The sequence below is a fragment of the Eumetopias jubatus genome, unplaced genomic scaffold (assembly GCF_037043125.1).
Source record: "Eumetopias jubatus isolate StellerSeaLion01/CBP00866 unplaced genomic scaffold, mEumJub1_p1.0 scaffold_7, whole genome shotgun sequence".
NCBI lineage: Eukaryota > Metazoa > Chordata > Mammalia > Carnivora > Otariidae > Eumetopias > Eumetopias jubatus.
This window is the reverse complement of record NW_028274813.1, coordinates 35,811,033-35,834,543: the sequence shown is the minus strand read 5'-3', so window position 1 is coordinate 35,834,543 and position 23,511 is coordinate 35,811,033. Positions and strand designations below refer to the sequence as shown.

The 23,511-nt window shown below is 46.4% G+C and overlaps 1 long non-coding RNA gene and 1 pseudogene across 1 annotated transcript; both read right to left on the bottom strand.

The window, feature by feature from the left end:
• Positions 1-3,630: 3,630 nt before the first annotated feature.
• LOC114208168 (multifunctional methyltransferase subunit TRM112-like protein pseudogene) lies at positions 3,631-3,982 on the bottom strand (annotated as a pseudogene).
• A 5,464-nt stretch (positions 3,983-9,446) lies between these two features.
• Positions 9,447-19,169, bottom strand: LOC114205873 (uncharacterized). Its single transcript, XR_003608484.2, has 3 exons — positions 18,215-19,169; positions 11,827-11,946; positions 9,447-9,757 (listed from the first exon to the last, which is right to left on the bottom strand). It is a non-coding gene; the product is annotated as an uncharacterized LOC114205873 (long non-coding RNA).
• Between the last annotated feature and the right edge of the window lie 4,342 nt (positions 19,170-23,511).

The window sequence follows — 23,511 nt, the reverse complement described above, 5'->3', positions numbered from 1 at the left end:
GTTGTTTTAATCTGCCACCATCCCTTCCCCTCCCTCCCTACTGCTTTGAGGGTGAGAGCATGCCTCCTTCCTTTGGAGAGCTCCGGGCAATCCTGGTGGGGCTGTCTAGCACAGTCCCCTGCCTTCCCCTGTCTAGAGCCCAAGAGGTGGGCATGAGACCCAAGCCCAGCCAATCAGAGCCATTCCCTGGGAGTTATGTCTTCTAAAGCAGGAAATTCTTTTCTTCCTTAGTGTTGCCAAACTGGCATGATGTGAGCCTAGAGCTGCCTGCAACCATGTTGAGCCTGACCCAGCAACAAAGGCTGGGGCGCTACAGGGTACTAAAAATCCTGATAACAGGGGTGCCTGGGTGACTTAGTCGTTAAGCATCTGTCTTTGGCTCAGTTCATGATCCCGGGGTCCTGGAATCGAGACTTGCATCAGGCTCCCTGCTCCGCAGGAAGCCCGCTTCTTCCTCTCCCATTCCCCCTGCTTGTGTTCCTGCTCTCGCTGTGTCTCTGTCAAATAAATAAAAAAATCTTTTAAAAAAAATCCTGATAACAACATACAGGTCACTCACTCAGTGGAAGTCTCAACATATGGACACATGTCTGAGACCTAAGGAGAGAGAGGGCTGTGAGTAAAAACAAATTATTTCCATAAACTCTCAATAAAACCATAGCGTAAGGACACTGCATTGGAGAGGAGAGAAGCATCTTTCAGCCACACCATTACAGAGTAGCTCCTCACTTTGGTCCAGTGAATTGCTCAGAAGCAATACTTGGAAGGTAGCAGCAATGCCTGGTGGGAGACTTTGGTGCTTGGCCAGGGGCACTGACCCCTGGTGGCAGCATGGCGCCAGCAGGAAACAGTGTTATCTCAGAACCCATCAGCGATGCCCGCAAGAGACAGGAAAACCGCACCCAGGAGATTCATAAACACACAGGAGACATATGCCTCTTCTCCCAGTTCACAAGCATACTTGTCATTTTCCTAAGGAAGTAGGGGGAATAGTTAATTTACAGAAGATCTCAGGTCCAGGTCTTGCTTCAGCAGAAGAGGTGAGAGAAGTGAGATCCAAGTATTACTCTTGCTGTGTCCTCTTTTGTGTTTATGGGTTGAGGTGGCTGGGAACCTCAGGTAGCTTTGGGTACCTCAGTAAAGATGAGCCACCTCATAGCCAGTGTTTAGCTGCACGGTAATTTACCCCAAAACCTAGAGATTTAAAAATAACAGTGACTGTTTATTATCTGACACAGGTCAGGTATTTTGGAGTGGCTCAGTTGAGTGGTTGTGGCTTGGGAATCTCTTGTGAGGTTGCAGCAAGCTGTTGGCCAGGGCTGTAGGATCCACTTCTAAGAAGGCTCACTCATGTGGCTGGCAGAGTATCTTGGCTGTTGGAGGGGGGCCTTGGTTCTCCCACATGGACTTGACCACAGGACTGCTTGAGGATCCTCACAACATGGCAGGTGATTTCCCTGAGAGCAAGTGATCCATCCAATAGAATGAAGTAGAAGCTGCAGTGTCTTTTAAGATATAGCCTCAGATGTTCCACTCTTTCCTTTCTGCAGTATCCTATTGTTACACAGTTTTTGTCCCTATTCAGTGTGGGAGGGGACCACACAAGGGCATGAATTCCAGCAGGCAAGACTCACTGAGCCTTCTTGGAAGCTGGCTACTACAGCCAGTCTCAGCATGGAACTATATTCAAAAGAAGCACCGGGTTCACATCCAAAAGGCCTGGAGTCTTTACTGAAGTCTCTAGACAAGGCTAGGTAGAAGGAATTACACTGTAGAGTGCCCAGCAGTTCTAAAGTTCCTCATCATGTGTCTGTGTCCCCAAAGTCACACTCATCACAGCAGCTACTCTCCAAAATCTCCCTTCTTCCAACTTACTCAAATCTGTATATCTCTCCTGTCCACCCCCACACCACTTCAATTATGTAAATCAAGCCAACCTCTCTCAATTCTGAGCTCTCCCCTCTACCTTGAAGCTCAGGAACCAAGAAGGCAGTCATAGACACTCTTGAGTGGGGCATAGAAGGTGGAGGAAGAGGGAAGCCTGGGGAGAATGACATGTCAACATTTGAGTCCATATCACATTTATGTCCTAAGTGCCTAGTATAGTGCCTACAACATGGTAGGTGCTCGATAAGTGTTGGTGAATTAATGGATGGTGGCATTTAGCAAATTCTAAATGAAGATGCTGGTATTCAGTGGTAATATTATAGCAACAAGTTTCCATATAGAACACAGAGTGATATGGTATTATCTTGTTTAAAAATGTTCATGATGGGGTGCCTGGCTGACTCAGTTGGTAGAGCATGCAACTCTTGATCTTGGGGTTGTAAGTTTGAGCCCCATGTAGGGTATAGAGATTACTTAAAAATGAAATCTTTAAAACAATGTTCATGATAAGAACATGTGATGTTGCTTTTCCATGTGTGTATTTTCTGTGTTCTCCTCTGAATAACCCTCTTGAAAGCAGGATCTGTGTTTTATTTATCATTATGTCCCCAAAGCCTGGTGATGCCTGGCTTGTGTAAGCAAGAGGTTTGTCAATAATTTATTAAAGTGCCAGACACTTCTCCAAGGCACATATATATATATATATATATATGTTTATATATATATGTATATGTATATACATATATATACATTTATGTGTATATGTATATATACATATATGTTTATATGTGTGTGTGTGTGTGTATATATATATATATATATAAACTCACTTACTTCTTATAGTGACCTAATGAGGTAGGTTATATTACTATCATCCCCATTTTTCAGATGAGAAAATGAGGCACAAGGAGATGAGGCACCTTGCAGGATGGCACAAAACAAGAGCTAGGATTTGGAGCCGGGCAATCTTGTGCTAGAGTCCACGACCACCCTCTCTGCCACATCTGCAGGGTTTGAGGAATTGCACTGAAGTTGCATGAGGAGATCTGTTAGACCTCTTCTAGGGAAAGCCTGTAAATTTATATAAGACACATCTAGAAAAATACTGAGGAAGTCCTGAAACCACCAGTGTGCTTTAAGGTGACTCATGGAGGGAAGGGAGGAAGTTGCAGTGTTTCTGAGGGCATTGTTTTAGTGAAAGATGAAATATGTCCAAAAAAATCAAGAAACACACAAAGGATTTTTTAGGGCAGTGAAAGTATAATATCTGCATGATACTCTAATGATGGATATGTGTCATTACACATTTGTCTAAACCCATAGAGTGGACAGCACCGAGAGTGAGCCCTAAAGTAAACTATGGGCTCTGGGTGACTATGATATGTCAGTGTAGGTTGGTCACTTGTAACAAGTGTGTCACTCTGGCAGGGGATGCTGATAATGCGGGAGGCTCTGCAGGAGTGTGCGCGTGGGGGAGGGGTAACTGGAGATCTCTATACCTCCTCTTAATTTTGCTCTGAACCTAAAGCTGTTCTAAAAGAAAAAGGTGGGTTTTTTTTGGGAGGGGGGGTTTATTTTGTTTTGTTTTGAACCTTTAATGAGAAAAAGAAATCGAGCTCAAGAACACTGTGTTTCGTGTGTCACTGGGTCCAGGTTTGGGGATACACGACGGACCTAGCAAACAGGATTTACATCAACAAAAACATTCCTGGTTACAGACTGAAAAACTAGCGCCTGGCACGATTAAGTCTCGGTTTCCTCATCACTCAGCAGCATGTTGGAGATCCCGTGACTGATGGGGAACAGACGTCCAGACTCTGGGCACTGCAAGGTGCCCTCCAGCACACCCACCTCCAGCAGCACGTGGTGCATCTGCCTCAGGAATTTCTCATCATGCTCATACCCTTCAATCGGCCCTTTGGGCACCTTGACCTGATGCAACTTGGGTATCATATGTGCTATGAAGTCAGGGTTGAACTCCACGGGGTTGATGCGGACCTCGGTGGCCTGGAGGCGCAGAGGGAAGCCATGGGGCCCCCACCCCACCCCACCCCCACACATGCGAGCTCAGCAGGTTGTGCGTGAGCAGCTTCATGTCGCCACAATGCCAAGAAAAAGTTTTAAAAAATTAGTGGCAGAAAAAAACAACAACAACAACAAGCAATAAACACAAGTAAAGCCAAGCAGTTCATGTTAGCATCGAAATGGAAGCCCAGATGGAGCAGGATCCTTAGGGTCTGTCCAGTTTCACCCCCGCCCCCGTCTGCCTGCTGTCACCCAGAGCTCGGTGAATGTTTGGCTGATGTGGGGTCCATCACGAGGTATAGCTCTGGTCATCACAAAGCTCTGGCATGTGGGATTCGTGTCCACTCTCATCTGGATATTAGTGTTTGAGTGAGATTTTTAAAAAATCACCCTGGAAACCAGGAAGCAACACTCTTATTGAGGAACCAGCTAATGGAAAATTTTATAAAATAAGTAACACAGCTTATGCTTCAGCAATGGGATCTGTGGCGTCTCTCCCAGGGTACACGGTTAATGTCCACCTTATTTAGGACCACATCATAGTCATTTTAGCCTTCAGAATTTTGAAACTGCATAATTTTTGGAGAAGTTTAAAAAGAACAAGAACATCATAATTTCCCAAATAAGTGAAGAATTTGCAGAGCTGAAGCAAAGGAAAGCGGGGTCATGGAAATGAGAAGCAGCAGGGAGGGTTCTCGGCTGGCATCCGGACATAGGGCTTTGAATTTCAGTTCTGCTATTTGCACCCTTTGCCTTTTCCCTTGGGGGCACTTAGCTGATCTGCATCTTTCCTCATCTGGGTGTTGAGAGGGTTGCCCTCGATGGTCCTTAAAGGACCCACCCAGGCCTAGGTCTGAATTCAGGAGAAACACGGTGTGGTTCAGGTTCTGGTGCCAATTTCTACCTGGTTCGGGTACACAGTGAAGCCCCTGTGAAGTGCGCTGCTTGGAGAGGCAACTCCGCCAATGTGGGGCAGCCGGGTCATCTGCCAAGGAAACAGCCTTCTGAATGTGGCAGCACATCCCAGGAGGGAAGAAGACACGAGCATATGTCTGAGGGGCAGATCCGCCCTGCCCAAGCACTAACCAGTTCCCCCCCTCCTTTTTCTTAAGATTTGTGTTTATTTATTTGAGACAGAGAGCGCAAGCACTGGGCTGAGCAGGGAGCCCAGTGTGGGACTCAATCCCAGGACCCTGGGATCATGACCTGAGCCCAACCAAGGCAGACGCTTAACTGACCGAGCCACCCAGGTGCTCCAAACCAGTCTTCCCTTTGCCACAGTTCTTGGAACTCTTTCTCCCTCTTTATTATGTGTGGTTTTCTAAACATCTCAAATCCTTTTATGGAACAAAGTAAGGGTATAAACGTATTCATTAAAAAACCCTCAAAAGTGAGTTGCTTCAAACTACCATAGAACTATCCTATGACCCAGCAACGCCATTTCGGGGGATGTATCCCAAAGAACTGAAAGCCGAGACGCAAACAGATAACCTGCACACCCATTTTCATAGTGGTTTTATTCACAGTAGCCAAAAGGTGCAAACAACCCAAATGATGTCCATCAACAGACGAATGGATAAGCAAGGTATATATAATGGAATAGTATTCAGCCACAAAACAAGGATGAAATTTTGATAGATGCTGAAACTTGGATAGATCTTGAAAATACGATGTCAGAAAATAAGCCCGACATGGAAGGGTAAATAGTGTCTGATTCCACACATGTGAGTTACTGAGGAGAGGCCAGTTCACAGAGACAGAAAGTAGAAGAGAGGTTTCTGGGGGCTGATGGGGCAGGAGAAGGAACAGAGTTCCTCTGTTCAGTAGGAACAGAGTTTCTGTTGGAGATGATGAAGACGTTTTGGGTACAGATAGTGATGCTGGCTACCCATGCCTGGGGGTGGATTTAGTGCCACTGAACTGTACATTCATAAGTGGCTGAAAGGATAAATATTGTCTTATGTATATATTAACACCACAACTTATTTTTTTACTTATTTTTTTTAAGTAGGCTCCACACCCAACATGGGGCTCAAACTCATGACCCTGAGGTCAAGAGTGACGTACTCTACTGACTGAGCCAGGCAGTCTCCCCAACAAAAACATTTTTGGGGGGGCACCTGGGTGGCTCATTCGGTTGAGTGTCTGACTCTTGATTTCAGCTCAGGTCATGATTTCGGGGTCCTGGGATTGAGCCCCACTGGGGGCTTGGTGCTCAGCGGGGAGTCTGCTTCTCCCTCTCCCTGTGCTCCTCCCCCCAGCTCGGGCTTGCTCACATGAGATCTCTCTCTCTCTCTCTCAAATCAATCAATCAATTTTCTGCAAAAAAGCAAAGGTTTTTAAAGAGTGAGTTGCTTTTTGTGCTTCTGTTAAAAACTTTATTTTTTGTGTATAAATGGGCTCCCCATAAAGTGAGACAATGAAAAGAGGTAGCTGCTTAATAATGAAATCTGACTGGAAATCATAGTGACCAAAACGTGAGCACTAGCGTTTGTGTGGATTTGGGAAGATGTGAGGACATGGATTTTTAGGAAGAGGCAGAGAAAGAAAGGCAAAGAGAAAGCCGAAGCCCTAGTGCCGGGAGCAACTTTTCACTCAGCAGGTCTTCAGACTCCTCAGGTCATATGACGCCCGGTTTGCTCCTGACTCCGCAGCTGCAGCTAAGTAACACTTTGTCTCTCATCCTTCCCCGCCCCCCCCCCCGAGAAGTTTGGTCAGTATTCTTCCAGAGTTTTTCTGCTCCCGTCATCCATGATAGGTTTTCAGATAGGCACATTTCTTTCCCAGATAACAGACTCTGAAGAGAATTGGGAGTGACTTCGTGTCTCAGCTTGGTACTACTGTGGTTTACGTCACCTCTGTGACTTGATTTCCCCAATACCTAGGTCACACTCACTATTACCTTTGAATAGCAGTGACTCCTTCAATGTGCCCAGGGCATGACAGCAGTGCGTGACAGCTTACAGAACACTCTGGTAGGCTGTGCCCCCCCAAATGTCAGCTCCGTGGGGGCTCTTGTGTCCTCTGCTGAATTCCCAGCCCAGGAACCGTGGTGCTACACGGTCGGCACACAGTCAGGATTGCCCAAATACATGACGAGGGGTGTCTTATGTAGTCCTCGGGGCAATGCTGTGAGGTGCTCTTCCTCCTCATTTCACAGATGAGAAACGTGAGTCTCAGCAAGACGGAGGAATTTCCCCAACGATCTGGGATTATCAGCACAGGTTATTTGGCTACAAGTCTACGGACTAAGAGATACATCAAAATCAGCTTACTTTTTATTTCTTTTCCATTGTTTTGTTTCAGTTCAAGTGGGCTTTTATTTAAGATGTGGAGGTCATAAGTTTTATATCCTTAGGCTTGGTTTATATGGGTTTTAAGCTTACTTTTTAAACACCTAGGCAGTTACATGAAACAAATACCTTGAGCCTTTGTGATGATACTGTTGTGTCCTGTTTTTCCTCTGTCCTTCTGCTCATTTTTTCTTGCCTTGTGTTCTCCTTCCCTGTCCTGAGGCAGCTTCGTGTTTTGAGTCCAGCTCTTTGGTCTTCCAGTTGTTTGAGAATGCCCCTGTGGGGTCTTTCCCTGCTCCCCAAATGGCTGGGGAAGAACTCCTTCCTACCACTCCCGTTCCCTCCCTAGGACGAGTCTGGACAAACATAGCCTGTTCGGTCCTAACACCTTCCAGCGATATTGTTGTTCCCCTTCTAGACCGGGTCTGGCCTCTGCCCAGCTGGCTGCCCCTCAAAATGGGATTTGTGGAGCTGGGCGGTGGGGCGGGCATGGGAATTCTAGGCTCTTACAGTTATTTTCTTAGTATATGACTCCAAGTCCTTGGTTAAAAGTCTCTCTGTGTTTATCAGGAATGGGGCAAATTGATGTCATGTGCCTCCTAATACAATACCCTGAAAAGAACACAGCACCGTTCTTGTGGTATTCCTGCCCCGAATGTATAAACCACGAGGAAGCATCAGACAAACTCAAGTTGGAGGGCGTGACATAGTGTAACCGGCCTGTGCTCTTCAAAAACTGTCAAGGTCATGAAAGATGAGGCATGTCTGAGGAACTGTTCTAGGTTGGAGTAGACTAAAAGACATGACAACTGAATGCAACTGGGATCCCAGTTTGGATGCTGGACCTGTAAGTGGCGTCATTAGGACAACCAGCGAAATCTGACTGGGAGCTGTGGATCACATGGTATTATTGAAGCAGTGTCAATTTCCTGATTGTTATGGTTGTCCAGTGGTCACGGAGGAGCTTGTCTTGTACTTGGGGAGTACACATTCAGGGGTTAAGCGGGGGTCAGGATAACAGCACAGGGGGTCAGAGCGCAGGCTTTGAAATGCAGCACACCTTGACTCGCGTTGCAGGCCAAGTCTGTGTCCTCATCTGTAAAGTGCAGCAAATACTGTACCTACTTGAGAGGATATTTTAAGAATGTGATAAGACCATGTTTGTAAAGAGTTGAACCTGGTGCCGGGCACACGGCAGGCCCTGCATAAACTCTGGTTATCTTTATTGCCCGCATGCTTTTCAAGGGGATGAAGAACTTCTATTGTACTCAACACAGGCTTGCCAGCTTCGTGGCTGGGACCCTCCCTGGCTCCCTTCTGCTGTTCTGCTTTGAGAACATGTCACCGTCATCATGGGCATTGTTGTCTTTGGGACCAGCCACTGTCAGAATGATTTTCTTTGGCCCAGATTCAGATTCCCAAGTTAAGTGTTGCCGTGTGAAGGAAAGCTCAGGCGCGGAACCCTTGCTTCCCAGTCTGGGCTTCCTGTTCTTGTGGCGAGGGGGGCTAGCTTCTATCTCTTCCTGAACAGCCTGGGGCTTGATTGAATTTCCTCTGGGCCTCCAGAGGGCAGGACTCTGGACCCAGAGGTGATCCATCTAAATGCCCTGGTTTTCGGAAGATCAGGAAAGCAGCTAGTCAACTCCTGGTCAGCGGCTTCTTCCTCAAAGCTGGCCTTCGGTTTCCCTGGAATGTGGGCAGGCCCAGACTGGAGGTGCATGTGGGAGGCCAGACCCCTGAGGGTCTGGGTGGGAACTCACTGAGACAGGAAGTAGCATCTTTCCAGGCCAGATATTAGAGGTTGTGGTTTGGGCCTTACTCAGCTTTATCACCTAAAGCACCTGGTCAGGAAGTCACCAGGGGCAGGTGTGTCCCTAGACTAGGTAGGGTGTGCTCAATTTTCATAGGTTTGATAGCAAAGTCCTTATTACCATTTTAATCTTCACTCTTTAGGGACCCTATCTTTTCTTTTTCTTTCTTTCTTTTCTTTTCTTTTCTTTCTTTCTTTCTTTCTTTCTTTCTTTCTTTCTTTCTTTCTTTCTTTCTTTCTTTCTGAGAGAGAGAGAGAGTGGAGAGGGGCAGAGGGAAAGGGAGAGAGAGAATCTTAAGTATGCACCATACTCAGGTGCGGAGCCAGCGTGGGGCTCTATCTCACGACCCTGAGATCATGACCTGAGTGGAAATCAAGAGTTGGACGACTGAGCCACCCAGGCACTCCTAGGGACGCTATCTTTCAAGAATCAAACCATTTAAATAAAAAAATTTTGAACTAAGTCTTGAAGTGAAATTCTTTAATCATTTATTATCTCAAGATTTCTATTGGTTAGTAATTCAGACCAAACACAGTGAGGATGGCTATTCTCTGCCCTGGGATGTCTGGGGCTTCAGATTACAGTTGTTGATGAAGGCTGGGGGCTGGTGTCTCTCACAGGCTCCTTTACTCCTTTACTCACTCACTGGTTACTGAGGCTGGTTACCAGCTATGTGCCTGTTGGCAGGAACATCCACACGTGGCTTCTCCATATTGCCTGGGCTTCCTCACAAATTAGTGGCTTTTTTTCCAAGGCAAGTACCCAAAGGAAGGAGAGAGCAAGGTGAAGGCTGTATTGACTTTTATGACCTAGCATATTAGTGTTCTTAAGAAAAACAGAACCAGTAAGGTATATATATGTATATACCCAAATCTGTAATTCCTAAATGCAAGTTCGAAATCTGCAAAGTGAGCCAGCAGGCTGGAGACTCAAAAGAGCCATTGCTACAGTTCAAGTCTGAAGGCCACTGGCTACAGAATTCCCCCTTTCAGTCTTTTGTTCTATTTGAATCTTCAACTGATTGGGTGAGGCTCACCTACATTATGGAGGGCAATCTCCTTTACTCAAAGTCTACAGTCTTAAAGGTTAATCTCATCCACAAACACTTTCACAAAAACATCAAGAATAATGCTTGACCAGATGTCTGGGCAAGGTGGTTCAGCCAAGTTGACACACAAAATTAACCATCACACCTAGTTTCAGACATCAAATAACATTACTTCTACCACATTCTATTGGTCAAGGCAGTTACAAAGGTCCACCCAAGTGCAAGGGGAAGGAACATTGCATTCCACCCCCTCACCTGCCATGCCCCACCCACCCCGCTCCAAGCTCAGTGGAGGGAGGAATATCAATGTCATGTTGTAAGGAAAGCACGTGGAATGGGGTATATATTGGTGTGGCATCTTTGGAAAATACAAATGTCTCAAACATCTAACTCTAATATAAGGGAAAAGGACACCAACTTAAAATGTTACTTTCAAAAATGTAAATTCTTGGGTGTGGTTGCACTAGAAGTTACAGCAGAGGAGTCAGACGTCCTGCACCCACACACAACACCACTAAAGATGCAGACTCCCCCAGGTGTGTTGTCTGGGAAGCTCAAAAAACACTAGTAGAGTTGCTGTAGGTAGTGTGATTTTCCAAAATGCTGAATACCATAAAATTCAACACAGAAGGAAGTGCAATTTTCCCTCTGTTTCCGTGGTAATTGCATTCCTGGGAGGGGGTCGATAGTTAAACTGGGCTTATAAAAGTAGGTAAAAAATACATCGTGTTCATGTGTAAAATGGAGTTAGGTTTCAAGGCTCAAAGCACTGTAAGTAGATTGTTTTACCTATAGAAATGTCTCTATACCTGTGTACCTACAGAAATGTCCCCTATAGAATGGAACATTCTAACATCGTGTGGTCTATAGGATGATTCCTGCAGAACTCTCCAGCACATTGCAGGAGGACTTCCTGATTTCTCCCTACTAAAAGCCAGTAGTGCCCCTCCCAGCATTGAGATAACCAAAAAAAGCCTCCACAAAATTCTAAAACACCTCCTGGAGAATAGTAGCTCCCTTATTGAGAACTGGTGCTATGAAGGAAGGGAAGAGAGAAATTCCAAAGATTCCTATGGAGACAACAAGGAAAAAGTCTGGGGAGTACAGAAATGAAACAACCAGTGTTAAAACAGAGGATGGAAGGCAAACAGCCCCATGCCACATGTGAGGGGTAGGACCACTGTGTGTGTGTGTGTGTTGCGGGGGGTTGTCCACCCATCCCAGAGAGCCCCAGTGGAGGCCCCACCCTGCTCCTTTAGGGATCCAGCACCAGCCAGGATCAGGGAAGAGTCTTTTCTCATGTGTCCACTGTCATTGGTATCGAGGGCCCCTACGTTTTTAGGGCATTGTCCACACTGAGGGTGAAGCATGGGAACAAGAAGCTGAAGGGCTATCCAGTGTTCTCTTTCAGATCGCTGTACCCCAGTAGTTGGGCCTCTCTTTGTTTAGGGATGAAAGAAAAATCTTAGATCTTACTGGGACTATCTGATAAAAACTAGAAACTTCAAAGAGGCCTCATTTTTTTTTTTTTTTTTTTTTAATGAAGCTTCATTCAGGAACCTTTTTGTCAGACTTAACATATCCTTTAAATTCCTACCCCTGGGCCTTTGCCCCCACCATCTGCCATCTCCCCTGCTGGTAGCCTGTGTGTTGCCTGTCCCACTACCTTCCCCAAGCCTTGGGCTCCCAGCCTAGCCTGAGGGGAATTCTCTTCCTCCCTGCATGACTGTGTATCGTTCAGCTCCAGCACTCCTGGACTCACCTGTGCTGTGTGCATCCCATCTTAGTCTCTTCTCTCTCTCCGCACACTTTCTTAAGCATAGTGACTGATGCAGATGCTTGTGCTTTTTTTTGTATCTTCCCACAGCACTGAGCCCAGGACCTCGGTCAAAGTACAAATATTTTTTTAAGGATTTGTTTATTTATTTGAGAGAGAGAGAGAGAGAGAGAGCACAAGTGGGGAGAGGAGCAGAGGGAGAGGGAGAAGCAGACTCCCCACTGAGCAGGGAGCCTGACGCGGGGACTCGATCCCAGGACCCTGAGATTATGACCTGAGCGGAAGGCAGATGCTCAACAGACTGAGCCACCTGGGTGCCCCCAAAGTACAAATATTTTGGATTAATTCAACAGGAATAAAACTTTGTAAATTATGCCTCTTGAAATATGGCGACTTTAACCTCCCGAGGTCAAATCAAACTTTGACACCACTGGGAGTTCATTGCTGACATTTTCAGGGCTTCCCTTCTTCTTGTAAGAGGCTGAACAATTAACTGCTCCTTTAAAAAGTAGGGCATTGATTTTGTTTAAGTGAATGTTGGGAATAGTTGCCAGGAAGGGGACGCTGCTGAGGGCTGAGTCGGGAAGGCAGAGGGCCGGTGAAGAAGGTGGTCCCTCCTCTTTGGCCTTAAGGAGGCGTGGCCCTGAATCCCTCTTGAGGAGGAGGAAGCCAGTGTGAGAGTTTCTTCAACCTCTTGAAGGGAGACATCAAGAATTATCATCCTGGGGGCGCCTGGGTGGCTCAGTCGGTTTGAGCGACTGTCTTCGGCTCAGGTCATGATCCTGGAGTCCTGGGATCGAGTCCCGCATTGGGCTCCCTGCTCAGCAGGGAGTCTGCTTCTCCCTCTGACCCTCCCCTCTCTCATGTGCTCTCTCTCTCTCTCTCATTCTTTCTCTCAGATAAATAAATAAAATCTTTAAAAAAAAAAAGAATTATCATCCTGAAACTTTGTAACCTGTTCCCTGCTTACATTTCCAAGTCTAAATATCCTTGTAAATCATTTCCGATGCTACCAGAGCACCTATGTGGAGTTTCTCTGCCCCCAGATGGTGAGAACTTTCAGGAACCCGCTGAATTACAAGAACTTCATTTTTGTTTTTTGAGAGGTGGTTTTGTTTTTTGGGTTTGTTTGTGTTTTTTTTTTTTTGGTATCACAGATTTGATGTTTCAAGAGTGTCTGTATTCTTGTCCTGTGACCTTGTTCAATCCTCAGGTGTGCTAAAAAAAAATCTATTTTTTAATTATCTGTTTAATGCCTCCTTCTCTTCCTGGACTGTATGCTCCATGGGGGCAGGTGGCTAGGTCTGTTCACTGTGGGGCTGTTGATTCCTAGCCCAGCAGCATGGCAGGGCTCAGTTAACACATACTGAGTGGGGCAAATGGTCGGGCAGTTCCTCCAACAGTTAAACATACAGTTGCCATATGACCCAGCAATTCCACTCCTAGGTATACACCCAAGAGAATTGAAAACATCTGTCCACACAGACGCTTGTACGTGAATGTTCATAACAACATTCATAACAGCCAAAAAATTGAAACAACCCAAATGTCCATCAACTCAGGCATGGATGAATAAAAGGTGGTGTATCCATCCAAAGGAATGTGTTTCAGCAATTAGAAGGAATGACATACCGATACACTGTTACACACTGCAACGTGGGTATAACACGGAGCCTTGCAAACAGGGTGCTAAGTGAGAGAAACCAGACACAAAAGACTGCATAGAGGATGATTTCACTTTATGAAATGTCCAGAATAGGTAAATCATAAAGACACCAAGTAGATCAGTGGTTGCTAGGGACTGGGGGAGGAGGTAAGGGAGAGTGACTTATGAGGTTTCTTGTCATGACGGAAATGCTCTGGAATTAGAGAGTGATGATGATTGTATAACATAGGAAATATACTAAAAAACATCGACTCGTGAACCTCAAAGTGGTGAATTTTATGTTATGTGAAGTATATCTCAATTTTTAAAAATATTGCCTTAAAAAACATTTATATATATGTTTATTGAGTGAACAGTTCATCCCTGAGAAAGATGCAAACTCAGGGCTCTCTGGTTCACCTCTAGGCCTTTCTGGATTTTCCTGCTATGTGTGAGAAAAGTGGGCTCCAAAAGTTAGGCTGTTGGCACTCTGCGTGAGAAAAGGGTGTGGCTGTGATTCATCTGAGATTGTGTGTTGGCTGCCGGCACTCTTGCTGGATATGGTCCATCACTGACATTTTTATCAACTTCTAGAGAGGAAATTTGGAGAGGGAGGCTTTCACCCTATTTCCTTGAAACTCATTTCGGAGACAAGTCAGATTAACAAAGGATCCTAGATACCGAGGCCAAGCACATCGTCTCAGTCATACAGGGACAGGGACAGGTGGCAAATACTCGAGTTAGAATTTTGATGTATTTTACTGTAGGCTTTGGAAGTTTACATAAGAGGTGAAAAAGTTGGTGCTATCTGGGGCCATGCTTTAGAGCTGTCATGAATCCAGAAAAATGAGCAATGCCTGTAGTTCAGACCCTGGTGGAATGAGTGTAGACAGCGGGACAGACACTCCCTGTGTGAATATACTTAGGGGCCCCCGTCAGTTTGGCTGAACAAGAGGCATTTTTAGGGTTTGTCCTTGCAGCTGTATCTCCTCTGAATGAGAAGGGAGGACCGACCCTTCACCAGGTTCTCCCTTCTTGTCCAGAAAGCACAGAGATCCCAAGAAAAACCAATTTGGAAAAGGGAGAAACCATTTTTTGCAGTGCAGACACGGTTACAACTAGGGCCGCACCAAGTCTTTGCTCTCATCTCCAGGCCCTGGCCAGGGCCTCTTGGGGCTCAAGACTGACCCACAGTTTACATGCATTTTTTTTTTTTGAGTTATTTATTTATTTATTTGACAGAGAGAGAAAGAGAAAATGAGCAGGGGGAGGGGCAGCAGGAGAGGGAGAGAGAGAATCTTTTTTTTTTTTTAAGATTTTATTTATTTATCTGACAGAGAGACAGCGAGAGAGGGAACACGAGCAGGGGGAGAGGCAGAGGGAGAAGCAGGTCCCCTGCCGAGAAGGGAGCCTGATATAGGGACTCGATCTCAGAACCCTAGGATCATGACCTGAGCCGAAGGCAGACGCTTAATGACTGAGCCGCCCAGGCGCCCCGGGAGAGAGAGAGAATCTTAAGCAGACTCCCCACTGAGCCAGGAGCCCAATGCAGAGCTCGATCTCACAACCCCGAGATCATGACCTGAGCCAAAATCAAGAGTCAGATGCTAATCAACTGGGCCGTCCAGGTGTCCCCACATGCATTTTTTAAAACTCCTAGTATAGGGGCCCCTAGCTGACTCAATCAAACATGTGACTCTTAATCTCAGGGTCATGAGTTCAAGCCCCACATTGGGTGTAGAGCTTACTTTAAAAATAAATAAATAAAAAATAAAACTCTAGTATATGAAAAAAATGCACCTATCCCCCCAGAAATATTACTGAGAACTGTGGTATATTTAAAATGTTGACCTTTGACAGATTAATGCTTTTACCACAGAAAATTAAAGTAAAGGTAATGTGCTTTTGCAAGATAATTCCAGGACATGTTTTAAATATATTACACGAAGTGCTCTATAGACAGTGATGGAACACGGGTTTAGAGCTCCACCCTGAATGTCACCTTCTTCCAATCCTGTCATTTGGAGATAATGTCAAAAGCCAGAGTGTGGGACCCTTTGTCAATCGTGAGGCCAGAGCTCCTCTATCCCCTCTGAGTCAGCCCCACAGGCCCCCAGCTGCTGCTGTCCCCTTGGGTTGGAGTGAGGTGGTGCAGGCTCAGAAGCTGTGTTTTGGGCTAAGGCCAGTTCTTATTAAGACCTTTCTCTTCAGTCAATAAGCAATTTGCTCTTTAGATATTAGTAGTCTTTCCGGCCAATCCCATATGCTTGTTTGCTGCTACCTTGCAGTGCCTGGGTGTCTTTGTGGATTTTATTTTTGTTTCATTTTAGTCAAAAGCAGGAGCATATTATACAGGCAAGGGCAATAATTATTCACTGTTCAACTGCAAACAACGCAAGTGGGAAGCAGGGCCCAGGTTGGCCTCCTAGGTCTTGCTTGTTGGGCTGGCTCCTGTAAAGCACATCAGCGAGGCCGTGGCCTGCTCTGGGCCCCCCATGCATCTCTTTTCCTGCAGCCTCAAACCCAGATGTGCTACTCTCCAAGGACTTGGGAGTGGAACTGTGAGCCCAAGGACCCACTAAAGACTCACCATGAGCAATGTGGGGAGGAAGGCTTGGCTTCACAGGAAGCCCTTTAAACATGAGCGAGGGAACACTGGCATTTCAGATCATTACAGAGGTCAAGTTGGAGTTCCCTGAAGGAGTTAGTTGGGTGCTAAATGTCTGTGTGGAGTACTGATTATGAACTGCCTTGCCGTTTCCCAGTTGTGGCAGTCAGGGGACATTCCAGAATCCCCATTATGTACCAAATATTAATATAAGCACTTTTCATGGCATCATCTCATTTCATCTTCACTACAACCCAATGAGATAGGTACTATCTTTTGCGCATTTTACAGATGAGTAAACCAAATATAGAATGCTAATGAGTAGCAGAGCTAGGATTTGAAGACTGGTCAATCTGATTCCAGAAGCCCTCTTCCTGGGATTCTAGAGAACTTTCCTTTTCCAAATCAACTTTCCTTGCCCCAGCATCTTTGTGTGAACAGGAGCCCAACTTTGCATGCCACACGGCAGTGAAAAGAAGGATCCTACAGTGTGGCTGTGAATGCAAACATCAGGGACATGCAAAGCTCTAAACCCCAGCTACTTCTAGAAGAGCTGTGAGCAGTGTGGCAGGATGCGGGTCTCTGCCCTTGTGGAGACCAACCTCCTAAGCAGGTCACTCAAGGCTTCCCTGTAGCCACTTGACAGGGGGTTGAGGTCTGGCAGAGATCTTGGAGCAGGAAGGAAACTTGATGAGTATTCACCCTCTCATTTACAGACAGGGAAACTGAGGTCAGGGACATTAAGTAAAGCACACCCTGTCTGCAGGCACAACCTGGGTCTCCTGGCTTCCATACCAGTTACAAAATGGGCCATTTTCTAAATTAGGAAGCCAAAGCTCTGAGAGGTGATGTAATTGACTGAAGGCAGGGACCCATATTCAACTCCCCTGGAGTCTGCCCCATGCTGAAGTCATAATGGGCTGTATAGGAGGCATTCTTCCAACCCTTGTAGGATGAATGAATCATATGCATCTGTGTTTCCCAAAGACTTGCCTGAGCATAAGAATCATCTGGGGGCCGGTGTTAAAAATGAAATCTCCAGTCTTGACTGCAGGTCCCACCCTTGATAGGGTGTTCTCACTCCTGGTCCAGAAAATCCCCAACCTGTTTATCACCAACCTTTCATAAACTAAAGGGGGTTCTTTTTAGATTTGTTTCTTGCAGGCTGGACCTTCAGGTTGGGATTTTGAACACACTTTTTTAAACACTGCCTTCCGGTCTTTATTCTCAGTAGGGTAGGTTATGTCCTCTAGGGGGCAGAAATGAGCTACTTGGTCTTTCTTTGGGGCTGCGCCTTCAGACTTCCCAAAATTTATTTATTTATTTTTTAAAGATTTTATTTATTTGACAGAGAGAGACACAGCGAGAGAGGGCACACAAGCAGGGAGAGTGGGAGAGGGAGAAGCAGGCTTCCCGCGGAGCAGGGAGCCCGATGAGGGGCTCGATCCCAGGACCCTGGGACCATGACCTGAGCTGAAGGCAGACGCTTAACGACTGAGCCACCCAGGTGCCCCCAAACTTCCCAAAATTTAAAGAGAAAATAAATACCAAAAGATGGTTGACAGAAGGCAGATCTTACACATGCTTTTCTCACTAGGTTGAAAGGTCCTCTAAGAGACAGAACACTGGTAAGAACTTAGGCTCTGAATTCAAACAGACCCAAATTTATGGATCAAATGTACAGTTCACTGTACCATACTGTATTTTGAAAATTGCTGAGAGATCTTAAGTGACTAAGATCTTCAGTGACACACACACAAAAGGTAACTATGTGAGGTAATGAAGGCATTAGCTAACCATATTGTGGTAATCATTTCACAATAGATCTGTGTATCAAGTCATCACATTGTATACCTTCAATGTCCACAGTGTTATTTGTCAGTTATATCCCAATAAAGCTAGGGGGAAAAAAACAAAACAAAAGAAAACAAAAAATAGATGCCGGTTCATATCCACTCAGTCATCTACTGTCGTTGTGATCTCAGCAGGCTATTTAAATTCATCAAGCCTCAGGTTCCTGTTCTATAAAATGGGAATAATACTACTAGCTTGACAGGATTGTTCTGAGCCTTTTTATCACAATTGCTAAAAAGAAAAAAAAAGTTTACTGTTATTATTACCTCAGTTGTTACTGTTGCTCTCTGAATGGCATATGGTTTGGTTGTTAAGTATCCGGAAGGCAGGCTCCACTTTCTTCAATAGTTGGCTGAAGCTCTCTAAAGAGGCATTTGGCCCATTTTTTTCCAGGTTCTGTCCTAGGATGACATTTCACATCCTGGAAACCAATAATATAAACAACACAGAGTCCACGTTGGATGGAAGGAAACGTGTTGACTTCCTTAATAAAATCAAATCCGCTTCCTTCGAGGTTGGCTCTGGCTGCCAGGAGATTCTCCCCATGGGAAGGATGGCGGGATCTCTTGGCTCTGTCTCCCAAGATTCACCTTTCCCTGGAGGTTTCTCCTGCATCTCACTGGTGCCCCTGTGGGTGAGGAAGGTTGCAACCCTTCCCCACCCCTGTGAGAATTTCGCTTCCACCGCCAGCCTTGGAGGAGCTGGGTTCGATTTCACTGAGGGTGTCAGTAAGTTTCTGCACCCTGAGACGTGGCGATTCTCTTCTTGTTAACTTCACCTTGAATAGCTTGAGATTTCAGGATCCTTAGTTCCTAACTGGAAAAAATAATAATGCTCATAGCAGCTACCATCTTCTGAGCCGTTCTTATGTGCCAGGTGCATATGGATTCTCTCATTCCATCTCCATTGCAGCCCAGTTCCAGTGACCCCCCTCATTTTGCAGGTGGAGAAATTGAGGCACTGGGTAACTTGCTCTCAGCCTCAAGGGTAGTCAGTGAAGGAGCTCAGGACTAGAACCCGGCAGTCTAACTACAGAGCTTGTTTCCAAATCATTTAGCTGAGCAGGTAGCTGAATGAACACAGAACCTGCCTTCCTGCCCCTTCTGTCTCCTGGAGTAGTGATTAAAGCCTGAGGTCTTTGATAATACCAGTTTCAGCGAAAGGCTTGACTATAGCCTGGACTCCCCTCTGGCTGCCTCTGAGTTAGGTGATGGTGTCAGGGACATCAGGGAAGAACTGTCCCACAGCACACTCTATTTGGGCACTTACACTTTGCCATACACTTCTGCCCTCCTCCCCCACAGCAAGTGCCCTTCCTGCTCGAGACACAGGAGGATGCTCAAAGGGCATGACCCTTTGCAAAGCTTGTGGCCAACGAAGAGGGGGTGTGTAGCTCCTGTGAGGCAGAGTTAGCTTGCAAATGTCTGGCACAGGCGGGAAGAGAAACACCTTTGAAGTCTTCTCTCTTGAGACAAATTGAGTCCCACCCCTAAGCACCGATGCTGTGCCCTCCCGCCTTGCCTTTCACCTCCTTATTTCTTCACCATGATGCAGGCAACACTCAACAGGGCACGGAGAGACACTGTCCCTGCCCCGGAGACTCAGAATTTGTCACCATCACTCTGGGGTGGGGAGGAAATTGCAGTGTTGAGGTTTCTTGCTTCTTCCTCACTAAGAGAGAAAAACCCAACTATCAACAAACCCCAAACCAATGAACCAAATGGTGCTGGGAGGCTCTTGGGCAGCAGGCTGCGTGTGTCGCTGTGAGGGTCATGAGCTAGCCCAGGCACAGAAAGCAAGGTGACAAAGGACGGAGGCTAAGGAGAGGAGAAAGGCCAAGAAGAGGGATGCTTGAAGGTCAGAGAGGTGAGGCCAGAGTGTATGGATTCCCCAGGTACCCGGGGTGCCGGGCAGGGAGGACCCAGGGGGAGGAGGAGGAGAGGAAACTGTGAGGAGGAATCTAAAGAGGGGGATCTGTGTCCCAAGAGACAAAAACACCAAACCACCTTTAAAAGAATAGCAAACAGGGGCGCCTGGGTGGCTCAGTCGGTTAAGCATCTGCCTTCGGCTCAGGTCATGATCCCAGGGTCCTGGGATCGAGCCCCGCATTGGGCTCCCTGCTCTGCGGGAAGCCTGCTTCTCCCTCTCCCACTCCCCCTGCTTGTGTTCCCTCTCTCGCTGTGTCTCTCTCTGTCAAATAAATAAATAAGATCTTAAAAAAAAAAAAAAAAGAATAGCAAACATTTCAGAGAACAAAGATGTCTAGGATGGTAAATACCTAGACCCATGGACCCTGGGGGGCTGGGGTTTGCCAAAGGGTCCAGTGGTGGGTGGGGAAGCTGCAGCCACAGCTGCTGGTCCGGATTTGTCCGTATAAAGCAATTTGTAGCGAAGGTGAGTGGAAGAAGAGGAGGAAGCAGAGGTAGATACTGTTTAAAAGTTCAGTACAAAAGGCTACATAGTATGTGGTTCCACATATACAACATTCTGGAAAAGGTAAAATTATGAGACAGAAAACAGATCAGGGCGCCTGGGTGGCTCAGATGGTTAAGCGTCTGCCTTCAGCTCAGGTCATGATCCCAGGGTCCTGGGATCAAGTCCTGCATCGGGCTCCCTGCTCCTTGGGAGCCTGCTTCTCCCTCTGCCTCTCTCTCTCTCTCTCTCTCTCTCTCTGTCTCTCATGAATAAATAAATAAAATCTTTAAAAAAAACCAAAACAAAAAACAGATCAGTGTTTGCCAGAGGCTAAGGGTGGGAGGACCTGACTGTGCAGAGGGCTACAAGAGACTTTTTGGGGTGATGGAACTGTTCTGGATGTTAACTGAGGTTATGATTATACAACTGTATACATTTGTCAAAATTTGCTGAATGTACAACTTTACAAATTTGTTTTTTATTTTATTTTTTTTAAGATTTTATTTACTTATTTGACAGAGAGAGACACAGGGAGAGAGGGAACCAAGCAGGGGGAGTGGGAGAGGGAGAAACAGGCTTCCCGCGGAGCAGGGAGCCCGATGTGGGGCTCGATCCCAGGACCCTGGGATCATGACCTGAGCCGAAGGCAGACGCTTAACGACTGAGCCACCCAGGCGCCCCTTCTTTCCATTAATATTATGTGGGAGAATTTAAACTTGCCAACTAAAAGAAAACTAGCCTTTTCTGCTTTATTTTTTAAAAGATTTTATTTATTTACTTGAGAGAGAGAGAGATCAGGCAGCGGGAAGGGAGAGAGAGAATCTCAAGCAGACTGTGCTTGAAGCCCGATGTGAGACTTGATCCCACCGCCCTGAGATCATGATCTGAGTCAAAATCAAGAATCGGACACTCCACCGACTGAGCCACCCAGGCGCCCTAGCCTTTCTAACTCTTCTAACTACTTTAATAAAAGTCTAAAATTGTTTTATTAAAGTAGTTCAGCCCTTTTGGATACATATGCAGTCAATCCTGCTCTCTAGGTGTGTCCCTCCTGCCCCTTCCCCTGCTCCCCTACCCTGTGGATGGATCTGGGGCAATGGCAGAGGGTAAGTCTGGATGCTGGACCTGATGCTATTCTCTGGTCCTCAGTGGCCTCTGCGGGGCTGTCCTTCACCCATCTGCTCTGCTGGCGTCCATGGTGAGGCCCTGGCTGGTGGGGCTGGATGGTTCACTTGACTCATTGGTCCTGTTTCAGCTCTGCTGGTTCTGTCCATACAAACCTACACCTGTTCCATGTCTCTGCATGTTTTCCATTTCCCAAGGGAGGTCCATAGGCTCTCCACTCTCCACGCTCTTCTGCATTCCCTAGCAGCTCTAGAAACTTCTGGGTTTCTCCTGGGCCACACTCAAGCCAAGAGAAATTAGGATGGGGCAGGGTGGGGGAGGATATCTAAAGACTCTCCCAGACTAAACATACCATGCAGTTGTCTCTACTTTGCTGCAGCCACCCCAGATAGACATAGGGACCCATGGCAAGGGTTGCTGCCCCAGGGCTCCATTCAAGGAGCAGGGCATAAGTTGTTTTTGTTTCTGGCATGCTCTCAACCTCTGGGGACATTTTCTACTCCACACTGCCATCAAGGTTGGACATGAATGGGAGAGCATGGACTTTGGGTGTCCCCATCCCCTTCCTCTCTCCCTCCAAATACCAAAAGAGTTTGTACTTGTTCTTTATGTTTTTCAGAGACTTCTTTTTCATCATATCTTCCTCCTTTCCTGCCCTTTGGATTTTATTCTAGATGGTATCCGCCTTTCTCCTTCCCTAGGACATTAAGCCCCATGGTGCAGTGAGAGAATATCTCTCAACGATAATGAAAATGCCTTGGAAAGTATTTGAAAAATGTATCTCCATTGCTGTAGGATCTTAGGAATGAGGCAGCCGTTTCCAAGGGAGTGTTTCTGCTGGCATGTTAAGGAACTGTCTTTAAAATGATACAAGTTTCCCAAAAATGGTGGAATTCTCATCCAGTCAGCTATATAGGATGTTCTTCACCATCTTTGAGACTCCTCCTAGATTACTTGCTTCACACCCTGTGTATCGCTGTATGTTCTTTTCCCTTAACCTGGAAGAAGTCTTGTCTCTGTCCTTTCTCCCATCCCTATCGCTCCTGCCTTAGTTCAGGCCCTGGTATTTCTCACCTGGATTCTTGGAACGTTTTTCTGATGGATCTTTCTACACCCCCCAGACTTGTTACCTACTTTCCTCTACCCATCCTTGCCCCTGGCATGATCTTTCCAAACACATATCAGACTGTGTTGTTCCAGGGCGCCTGGGTGGCTCAGATCGCTACGTGTCTGCCTTTGGCTCAGGTCACCATCTCAGTGTCCCGGGATTGAGTCCTGCATCAGGCTCCCAGCTCAGCGGGGAGTCTGCTTCTCCCTCTCCCTCTGCCTGCTACTCCCCCTGCTTGTGCTCTCTCTCTCTCTCTCTCTCTCTGACAAATAAATAAATAAAATCTTAAAAAAAAAAAAAAGACTGTGTTGTTCCTCCACTTAGGAGCCTGCAGGTGGGTCCCCATGCCTCTATGAGGGGCAGAGGCAAAAAAAAGATTCATCTCCTTTTCTCGTGAACAAAATCTCTACTCCACCCACATCAAACCACTTGTGGTGAACTGGCTGTGCTGTGCTGGTCCCCGCTCCTGTGTCTCTGCACCTTCTGCTCCCTCTGGTGGGAATGTCCCTCCTCCCCTTCTTACCATGCAACAGTCAGCTCAAAGATTTCCTTCTCTTGAATTCCTTACTTGTCCCTCCAAGCAAGACTCTACGGTTTGAGTCATCGTGATACCAACTTGCCTCTGTTAGGACACTTACCACAAAGAACTGCGTCGGAGTGCTAGGCTGTGAGCTCTTTGGGGCCAGTGATGGGCTGTTGTAATCTCCATTTCCCCAGCCTGTAGCACATTGCTTGGTCCAAGCTGGTGGAATGAATGAGTGACAATGAGCATCAACCGTGGAGTGGGAAGAAACCTTGAAGGTCACTGGGTTCAATGTTTGCATTTTCCAGATAAGTCTCAGAGAAGTTAAATCACTAGGTTGACCTCACATAGGTAATTATTACATAACTAAACCTGGTCCAAGGTACCTGGCT